Source organism: Engraulis encrasicolus, chromosome 8 (assembly GCF_034702125.1).
Source record: "Engraulis encrasicolus isolate BLACKSEA-1 chromosome 8, IST_EnEncr_1.0, whole genome shotgun sequence".
Classification (NCBI taxonomy): domain Eukaryota; kingdom Metazoa; phylum Chordata; class Actinopteri; order Clupeiformes; family Engraulidae; genus Engraulis; species Engraulis encrasicolus.
The window spans coordinates 53,391,297-53,400,351 of record NC_085864.1 but is presented as its reverse complement, the minus strand read 5'-3'; the positions used below and the strand labels follow the sequence as shown (position 1 = coordinate 53,400,351).

At 43.8% G+C, this 9,055-nt stretch overlaps 2 long non-coding RNA genes across 4 annotated transcripts; one reads left to right on the top strand and one right to left on the bottom strand.

The window, feature by feature from the left end:
• Nucleotides 1-3,946: 3,946 nt before the first annotated feature.
• On the top strand, nt 3,947-8,115 carry LOC134454717 (uncharacterized). 2 transcript variants are annotated; one of them, XR_010035899.1, is made up of 6 exons: nt 3,947-4,527; nt 4,798-4,890; nt 5,300-5,387; nt 6,179-6,318; nt 6,685-6,818; nt 6,943-8,115. It is a non-coding gene; the product is annotated as an uncharacterized LOC134454717 (long non-coding RNA). The 2 variants fall into 2 exon arrangements; XR_010035898.1 differs by having other exon boundaries at nt 4,798-5,387.
• Nucleotides 7,652-9,055, bottom strand: LOC134454718 (uncharacterized). Of its 2 annotated transcripts, XR_010035901.1 has the most exons (3): nt 8,804-9,055; nt 8,201-8,374; nt 7,652-7,752 (listed from the first exon to the last, which is right to left on the bottom strand). It is a non-coding gene; the product is annotated as an uncharacterized LOC134454718 (long non-coding RNA). The 2 variants fall into 2 exon arrangements; XR_010035900.1 differs by lacking the exon at nt 7,652-7,752 and having other exon boundaries at nt 7,934-8,374.

The following is a 9,055-nucleotide window of genomic DNA, read 5'->3' as shown; positions in this document are numbered from 1 at the left end:
ATGCACAGGCTAGATATGGCTGCAGCTTAGGGCCCCCACCACAGGCTAGATATGGCTGCAGCCTAGGGCCCCCCACCACAGACTAGATATTGATGCAGCCTAGGGCCCCCACCACAGGCTAGATATGGCTGCAGCCTAGGGCCCCCACCACAGGCTAGATATGGCTGCAGCCTAGGGCCCCCACCACAGGCTAGATATGGCTGCAGCCTAGGCCCCCACCACAGTCTAGATATGGCTGCATCCCAGGGGCCCCCACCACAGGCTAGATATGGCTGCAGTCTAGGGGCCCCATCACAGGCTAGATATGGCTGCAGCCCAGGGCCCACCACAGGCTAGATATGGCTGCAGCCTATGGCCCCCATCACAGGCTGAATATGGCTGCAGCCTAGGGGCCCCCACCTGCCAGGGTTCCCCTGAATTGCCAAAAGTGAATAATTGCAGAATTGACATGATGCAATATTGAAAAATCAATCTGTCATATGATGTTGAATACAGTTTAGAACAGTCCTAAATTCCTATCTCTTTATTATGACACTGTCTATGTACTTTTGTCACAGAATTCGCCTTCCGGGGGGCCCCATAGCAACCTGTGTAGCCTAGGGCCCCCCCAGGCCATCTTAATCCGGCCCTGCCTTCCAGAGAACTCGCTCGGGGTCTGGAGGGTCAGACAACGGGCGGCACAACAGAACATTGTCCTGCTAGTTAGCCTGCTATCATACACAAACAAAATGAAACGCTTCCTCTCCATAAAGATAGCCTTTTACACTATCAGTCGCGGCCAAAGTGCAAGCTACTGTTTAATTTTCTAAATTTAATTTGTGGTTTCAGAGATGATACCAAGTAAATGCACTGCTTTTGTGTATACTGTATAAATGAACAGCTGTTGTGCAGCGTGTGGCCGGAAGGGAAGGTCGCAGCATGCGCTGGGAAGTCGAGGACGCGCGCGCGGCTTTGTGATTGAGGTTACAGGTGTCTGGTGGTGTTACTCCAAATTCTTTGTTCAGCTGTGGTTTCCATTTGTTTTCGTCACATTTTGTCCAAAGTTATTTCTGGAAGCAATGGGCAAATAGCTCTAAAATAACATCCAGTGGAACGGTGACTTACCTCAGAATGAAACTCATGGCGCGGCCGAAAGCTAAATTATTCAGTTGAAGCCTTGCGCAGTGCGCACGCGAGAGTCATCTCTCCACACTTCTTTAGCCTACAACACAAATCAGCATTTGGTTGGCGCGTTTACAGAATGGTGACGAGTTATCACACGACTGCAAAGTCCTACTCTTGGCTTAGGCTACCTCCTTGAAATGGGACATTTGGTAAATCCTGTTTTCATAGTAGGCTAGAACAAGGCGGCAACTGGGCCATAAACTGTCTCGCAACCCTTAACTGGACAGGTCGACCCATTAAAACAGAAATTACCTAAGTAGGTCTACGCACCTTAAATTGTGTGTACACATAGTGTATGTTAATGTCATACATTTATTTTACCATTTCACTAAACGAATTGTCTAATTTTGAAATAGACCCTACACTAGGCTATACCTTTTGGGCTCCCTTCAATGTCTTGCCGTCGCCTTGCACTCTGGACATTCTGGAGAGAAGAGCAGGAAAATAGGAAACCGGAAATGGTTTTGGAATATTCATATTAGAACACTCAATATTAGCCAATCAAATGATTAATTCTGCGAGTGAGTAAGAAGAGCTTATTATTAATCAATACATTACTGCACCTCATGCCATCATAGATGCTAACTTTTGAAATCGACACTACAGTAAAACAAGTTTGGTGATTAATTTTCCCCTAGAGCACAGAGAGAACAAGAGAATTATTTTCAAAAAAGTTTTTATTTTTTAACTTCAGTAATCACAGGACAGTTTTCCATGTCCTCAGGGTCCATTTCAAGCGAGCTGCCTGACCGTTTATCCTCAAGACTGTTAAGCCTCTGCATCATTTACATGACATATTCTTAATATGGTCAGATTGTTGGGCTACCAGAGTATGACTGCAGTATATTTCATCATCTCATAAACCTATACAATGATTTCTTATATACACACAATCGTGGTAATTCAAAGGTAATTCAATATTTTATGTAATAACTGAGTAATTATTCCCTGTGCATCTTTAGTTCTGAGGTAGCTTCCTCAGCCTCTCTGTGATATACCTGGACATTCATGTTGGCAAAAATATAATTTATTTCTTGCATTGTTTTAGCTCATATATGATGTTGATTGAATTTCATTGGTCCTGTCCCGACTCGTTTTAGACATGTTCTATTTGTCAAATATTTTAGTCCCTTTACATAGTTCCCCTATGTGGTGGATGAATGACTGAACATGGTGGATCCGTCCCAAGCAGGGCCGCTGACCACTTTGGCCGGGCCCAGGACAAAGTCATCTGAAAGGGCCCCACACCCAATCCATACAATGTAATGGGGAAACATTTCTTGGGCCCCCTCTTTCTCCCTGGACCTGGGACAAATAACCCCTTTGTCCCCCATCTTACCGGCTTCCCTGGTCCCAGCTCTACTGTAGGCCATGCCTTCAGGCTACGGTAATTGTGTTATAGCAAGGGTGTCAAACCCAAATTGACTGAGGACCAAAATCAAAATCTGGAGCGAAGTCGTAGGCCATATGCAAAATATTTTGTATAAAACGGACTAAAATTGTGCACACATACTTAATACTCATTTTTAGATTTCATAAGCAGATTGCCATCATAGTTCAACCAGCACATATTCTGTTGCATGTAAGTGTGAGCTGTTTCACTGGCCTGGGCCCATATTCCTGTGATACACGAATCTTCATGTTCAAGTGGTAGCCTCTTACTGCAGCAGGGGTCGCCGGCGACCCTATTCATTTGCTGAAAATGCTTAAGTACATCATAACAACATTGCTATAACATTACAGAGAGCTTTAGTATGCTACACATTTATGGTGTATGTGGGCTAACTGAAATACATATTTGAAATGATCTCGCGGGCCAAATAAAATGACTCCGCAGGCCAGATTTGGCCCCAGCATATATGCTATAGCATAGTGTTTCTCAACGGGGGCTCTGCAGCCTTCTGCGTACAGTACAGTACCCTCCTCCTGTCTCTTCCCATTTGGTCAGAATAAAGGGCGATGTAGTGTAGTGCAGGGGTTCCCAACCTTGTTCAACTTGGGGCCCACTCGAAATGGTCAAAAAATGTTCGGGGCCCAACTCTGACCCAAATAAGAATAAAACTCAAATAAATCAACAGCAACACACACCAAAATATGATTATTATTTTTGGAAAATGATGAAAATGATTTAAATGATTTAAAGGTCCAGTTCCCGCTAGAGGTGTGTCGTTCATGAACGAGCCGGTTCTTTTGAACGGCTCCCTGAAGTGAACGATGGGAATCGGATCACAGCTGGGGGAGCCACTTGACCGTTATTTCGTTCATTTTTCATTCATTTTAAGCACGTGACCTCGACCAGAGTAATTAAATTTGGGAAAAAACACAATTGTTCGCTTCAAAGAGAGGCAAAAACGGTCTTTAGAAGCAGGAGAATAATCAGTTGTTGTTTGGACAACATTACCTTGAGGAGGAGTCAAAATATTACATTCTTAACACTGAATAAATAATTTCAAAAAGAGCCAAAAGAGCCAGTTTTTTGAACGGCTCTTTGAAAGGAACGAGCCACTAAGAACCGGATCCCGAAAAAGAGCCATAAATCCCATCTCTAATTCCCGCTGCACGGCTACGGCAGGTTCTACTGGATCCGCTGGTGCAAGACCTGGGCTGATGATTGGACCTACGCCTTCCCATTTGGCCAGAATAAAGGGCGATGTAGCCTAGTACAGTGGTTCTTAACCTTTTTTCTTAGCGCACCCCCTTACCTGTGCCGAAGACAAGCCGCACACCCCCAACACAAACTTCTACATGTGTATATGCACAAAAAAATGCTAAATGAGTGATTAAAGGTGGGATAGGAGATGTTTTTCTGGCACATATTTTACCATATCATCTGAAAAACTCCTCATGACGCCATAGCACCCATTGAAATAGAGTGTTTGGAAAAAAAACGAAATCTTTTGGTCCAGTGTAGAGGGCGTAGTCAGAAGAAAACGGCAACCAATAGATGTAATACTCATCATCACTTCTATTGGTTTCTGACACGTCCATCAACCGCCAGCACTCACCCCTCCTCCCTGCGCGTTCACCGACTCGTGAACTTGACCGACCCCGCCCCCATCATTCATGCACACGCGACAAGGCTCATCATCACTCGGCTAGTAGCAAGGTAACGAGAGTTAGCAGCAGGCTGAGCTACTTGGAAACTTTGGTGGCTTTTGCAGAGCTACAGGAAGAACTTTGGCTTTTGGAACAGTAGACTAACCATGTCAGGATAACATACTCCCTTGGATTATCATCGGACTCGCAAGACCAGACTCCAACACGGGCTGAAAATTTGAAATGGGACCTGACACTCTTGGACACAGATGTCGGCTACGGCAGCGGCTTCAAATACGCTTTGGTGACCATATTTCTAATCGAGAGGTGAGATAATATATTTGTCTGTATAATATTTTGTGAATTGGTTTAGGACACAGTGGTGTCTTTTTTAAGCAAGTATCCATTGAGAGGGGTCAGAGGATTAGCTCAAGCTCCAACATATCTAGCTGCTACCTTGCTTAACATAGCTGCTACCTCAATCGCTTTATTTTTGTGTGTTTTTCCCCCCTGTGGCATTTATTCTGTGCACATGAACACGTTTTCAGAATTGCTATGTGTAACTCAGACGGTTACTCTTGTGTGTTTTGCTGCTAGTTGTGCGAACGAGCCAGACAAACCAGCTGGGAGGAGGACGGAAGCACCCCTTCTCCATCCGCGTTCAGTTGCTAAATACGGATCCACCCCGTAGTAAGTAACCTACCATGTTTACGCACACATTACTTTGACCAGCAAAGCCCATGTCTTTCTAGTGGTTTACAAAAATATATCGTTTGCATGTTTTGCTTTGGTACGTCTCTGTTGTATGACTCTGGTAATAGTAGCAAGCACAAGCACAACCTCGCCGCTCCAGCATTGCAAAATAGATTGCCTTGGGTTTTCAAATGTTTACATGATTGTGGGTGTAATGTTGTTAACTCGCTGATGTCGTTTTTGAGAAGACGGTAGTTTTGCATTTGATAAATACCACCTAATGACCATGACGGCTACACGGCAGATCTTTATTGTGATGGCTACACTGAATGATCACATGGAGATGCCGGTACATTATTTGTTTTACCCTGGTTATATTGAAATGTTCTGCTTTGTCCATTCCAAGGTGTGGTGTTTTCCATAGCTGCTCCTTGCTCCTGTTTCACAACATATCAAGGCTGCCAAGTAAATGAAGAATGAATCACCGCACACTGGTAGTTTATTTTATTCATGTTTGTGGGTGTAATTTCGTCCAGTTGCAGATACTACTATCCTTTTTGGAATGATCTGCCTTTGAAAAACAATGGTTCTATCTGACAAAAGCGAACAGATCCTGTAGTTGTAATTGATACACTAAATCAGTGTTTCTCAACCTTTTTTTAGGCGAGGCACCCTTTCAATTCATGGAAAATGTCAAGGCACCCCAAACCAAGTAGCCATATAGCATCACATCCGATACCACACAAGCTTAGAATGTAACACATTTGGAGACACACAACCTAGTAGCACGACCTACGTTCAAAGTTGCAGCTGGGGTGACCAATATTTACTTTATTGTGCGTAAATGGCAGATCAAAGATTCCACTGACTAACATTAACTTTTGACAAATATGTTTTGTTATATAATTTATTTATCAGCCACGTTTCCTCGGCACCCCTGAAGGGGCCCTACGGCACCCCAGGGTGCCCCGGCACCCCTGTTGAGAAACACTGCACTAAATTATGATATTCCTATGTGTGCGCGCGCACGCGCCAAGTTTTCAATTCAACACACTGGGACACTTTTCAGTCTTTGAGGTTGCTGGAATCAACACAGACTACCTCCATGCACCTTATCAGAACACTTTGCATGTTTTTGTATACTTGTCCCCTTTGTGTATTGCTGCTAATCTTTCTCTTTCTAGGTTCTGTTGGTTGCATGCAGATTGTGCCAGATGATTTATCTGTCTATGGTCTAAGCATGGGCTCTGTGCTAATATGCAATTTGTGCTCTTTTTTCCCTCAGGTCAACAGCCGACAGGGTCCTTCCACAACCACATACTTATGCCAGTAAAAGCCACAGCTTTTCTCCTCCAATCCAAGAAGCCTGGACTGCAGTCACCATCTCAACACACCAACCAAGAGAAAGGTGGATGGCTCAATTCAGTATGTAGTTCTGCAAATATTCTCAAAGGTCTTCACAGCCCCCCATGGTGCAGAATGCATTTACATTTATTTGTGTAAGGTCAAAACAATGCTGATTACAGAACATAACTAGGGCCATGAATGAAATTTGAGGTAGCAGCCAGCCATCACCTGATGGTGAGAGGTGGTCCTAAGATCAGAGAGAAGCAGGTTGAAATCTCATCCTTACCTCTCCCTACCTACACCTCCATCCACAGCTGCAGTGCACTTGAGCAAGGCACACAAGTCCACTTAGGTCCTGGGACTGTAGCCAACACCCTGTAAAACCCTGCTGTGTAATTTGATGTAATGAAGCCCTAATATAGTCTAACACATTGCTTGTTACAGATATGGAAAATTGCACAATAAAAGTTCCAGGACATGAAGGCTGCATACTGTGAACGTCAACCTTCAGGGCACCGTCCTGCGCAGAAGACTTTCTACCCTAAGAGGGATGGCTGACCGCAGACACTCACAACCAGGTGAGCCCAGATAAAGGAGTTATTTTTGGTGTCCCTGCCCCAACAACCCAGGTTACTTACATTTAAAATGTCACTGGAGCTACTGTCAGATATGTGATTTCTAATTCTGTTTATCTTTTTACAGCACAGACGCCTCCAACCTCAAACTAGGCCCTTCACAGTTGCTGCACTTACCCACCTTCCCAGAGTTTTTGTGTGGTAATGACAACTGTAAATATAGTATAAAGTAATGTATCTAGTGTCATGTGTAATACATTGTTTAAATTGTCCATACATTTCAATGACAGTAAATATTGGTGGACACAATTTGACTGTGTGGCTTTTTTTTAATTCATTCTCTGACTGAAAATGCATGGTTACATAATTTATATATTCCACAAGACCACAATCAGAAGAACATTTGACAGGTTGCATTTATTTTCTATGTATGAAAAAAACAATGGTAACAAGACAAACGTGGTTCCAAACCAAAAAGGTGAGATGTACAGATGAATGCTCCTACAGATAATGAAAAATAGTCTGCACACTGCCGGTTTGTGTGTTTTATACCGTACTCTGTATAAACCTTTTATATTGCTCTAGTGGAGCAGGGTAACCCTGGCTAATCCTGGGTATTGTACTGTGTATTACAAGGTCAGCCCTGTTCAAGTGCCCCATACTGTCTGTAGGCTGCATGCCTGAAGAGACCGTTTCTCTCACCTGGTCCTACATCAGCCCAAAGTCTTATCAAAACTGAGAACACCACAGCATTTCCTTTCAATGTTCATGGGCATCTCCTTACAGATTGCGCAGAGGCGCCAGGTTGGTTGTGCTACTGGGCTGTGACTGAGGACCAGATGTCATGTGCCAGGTCGAACATCAAACTGGGGTCACGGGTCAGGGCACGCTGCAGTAACCGATGGGATTGCTTCAAATTCAATGATTGAATCAAGGCCTGCAAAGCAATAAATACATTTTATGTAGTGCATTTTCTATTTGATGATGGGGACTAAATAACTCTATTGACAATAAGACCAATATGGACATAAGCAATCATTATTGTGTATATAAATAAAGATGTGCCAATTATATGCATACAACGTTTTCAGTCAATTTCTTACAAACTGGTGTTGTGCCAGGGGTTACACAGATGTATGAAGTAGATGGGCTTTTATGGATGTACTTGAACTACCACTGGTGTTGTGTACCTACAACCATGTAATATCACACTACTACTCATAGGAGTAGAAATATTGTAATGGTTATCACAACAGGTGTACTCGTGTAGCCTACTCGTGTTGCGATATAGAGTACATCCGTTGTGATAACATCCATTACAATACTTACACATCTGGAGGAATACAGCAGGACAATGTTATTGAGGGATGAATGTACATCCTTACAGTTAGCAGGGCGTCAATTCTGTTGGGAGTCTCCCTAATCAATACCCCCGACCTCTGCTGCGTCTATCTTCCTCCTCCTCCATCTCTGGCCATCGGTCCTACTGGGCTGTTAGGTCGTTATGATTGTGATGGGCCAGGAAAGTCAGAGCTGGAGCTCTCGTGGTCGTGGAAGGTCTAAAGCATATGAAAATATCGTCAGCCAAAACAATTTCATTAGCGTTGATCAGTTCGGTTGTTTTTCTTTACTCCCTCTGTCCCTGTGTCTGCGCGTGCGACAACCCAAGTGAAATCTGAAGTCATAGCCTAAAACACTACGGATTGTGGTGTCGGGTATATATAAATACAATAGTAAAATGTATACTGCGGTACACATCTGTCAAAATAAATCAATGTGTCAGTACTGTAGCTACTGGCTAGAACTACTGTCTAGGGATGACAGTATAGCATCTGTCATCAGTGTTAGGAAGTTAGAATGAGATATCTAAGTAACACGTATCAAGTCAAGTTCAATAACTAATCTAGTATACATCTACTGTCATCAATATTTCTTGAAATGGCAACCATGACGGCCTGTGCGTTTATTGTGATGTTGAACATTCTTACCGTAGCCGGAGACAGTGCCATGGCTGGAAGTTAGCTTGGCTAGTCGCTTTGTCGTGGCTTCTAGCCCGCCCCCCCCCGCCTCGTGAGCTCTCGTGGGTTCCCGGGATAATCCGAACGCTTGACAGACTGCATGCGCGTTCATGTGTTTTGAAGGCGTGGCTTTGAGGGGAGGGCTGAAGGGAGAGGCGGGCTGTGTATTTTCAAAAATATAGCTCACAGGAACCGTTTTTCAAAGATCTCCAACCCTACCTT